Raw genomic sequence first — 1,622 nt, 5'->3', positions numbered from 1 at the left:
GCACTCTCTCTCAAGTAGATACATAATAAATAGGAACGGATAATTGAGGGCCCTTTCAACTAACCACAATCAAAACATAGATGAACAAATAGAGATTAACAACCAAATCCAACTATATTAATAAAACAACCAAGTCATCCCCAACAGGTTCCACCAAAACCATAGATTAAGGTATTTAGCTACTCATAACAATGGAGGAATAAACTACTAGAAGATTCATAATCAAAGATTGCAAGAAAAATAAAAGAGAATAAGAATAATGATGTTTTTGGTGATCTCTCACACTTGTTTCTCTTCCAAAGTACTCTCTAAAAACAAATCTAACCTAATGTGGCCGAATTCCTACTTTTTATAAGGGTTTTACACCAAGTTTTCCCGACTTGACACTTTTGTCCCTGGCTTTTTCGCGTTCTGCCGCGGTCCTACCGCGGTTACGCCAAGACCGCGGCCAAAGAGGTCCTCTGAATCTGCAGCTCTGCTCTGCCGCGGTCCTACCGCGGTTACGGTCTGACCGCGGCAGGCCAAGTTCAGCTCTGCTTTGTCTCTTTACTTGGTGCATTTCGTGGGCATTGTTTTATTGGTCTCCTTTTCTCCGTAATTGATCCCAAACTTGCTCCATCGACTTCTTTCGTTGGGTATAGCCTGCAAAGCATGAAAAGCACTAATCAGAGCATTTGGTTATCACTTTTTACCACAAAGCTATATAAAAATGTGGTTCTTTAGGGTCCAATTATTGTCTAATTCACCTATTATCAATGGCTATTATTGCGATTCGTTGAAAACACATAGATGATGCAATTACAAAATTTGACGGAGTTTGAAGGTGAGTTAGACTAGTTTGGAGTCAAAATTCATTAACAATGGTATCAAATATTAAAATCAGACAAAAAAGGATCTTTTCGGTATAATTGGAATTCGTTGAAAACATATAGATGAGGCAATATAATAAATCTGAGCAAGATTGGAGGTGATTTGGAATGGTCATATCAAAATTCGTAGATAAAATCTAGTTTAAAAAATTCTTCTGCGACACATGTATCAAACATGTATCATGCATAGGGATGTTCATGGTTCAGTTTGGATCAGTTTTTCCCTAAAAAGAAATCAAACCAAGTAAGTCGCTTCTTCAAATATTGGAACCAAATCAAACCAATTAAGTCATTTTTTATCGATTTTTCCGGTTATTTATTGATTTTTTTTCTTAAATATGAGACATACACTACCAAACACATTCCGACGACTATATTTTCAACGTAACACTATCAAACCAATACTCTTTGAGAAATCTATCGTTTACCATGATATATTGATGATAATTGAATCAAATAGTGATGGATAATTTAAGTATTCAACTAAAAATCGATTATTTTTAACATGAAATAAATTCTTGCACTTAGCAAAAGAAAACTACTAATCAAACTAGAATGTAAAGGCAAAGAGTTAGATTATTATAATGGCAAAGAACTAGACTAAAAATACAAACGATTAATATGTACCATAAAATCTTAGAAACTATATATAAAAATATACATACATACGTATATTTAGTCTAGTTCTTTGTATATATATATATATATATATATATATATATATATATATATATATATATATATATATATATA

Source organism: Nicotiana attenuata, unplaced genomic scaffold (assembly GCF_001879085.1).
Source record: "Nicotiana attenuata strain UT unplaced genomic scaffold, NIATTr2, whole genome shotgun sequence".
In the NCBI taxonomy this organism is placed as follows: domain Eukaryota; kingdom Viridiplantae; phylum Streptophyta; class Magnoliopsida; order Solanales; family Solanaceae; genus Nicotiana; species Nicotiana attenuata.
The sequence above is the reverse complement of the archived record's forward strand: the minus strand, read 5'-3'. Positions refer to the sequence as shown.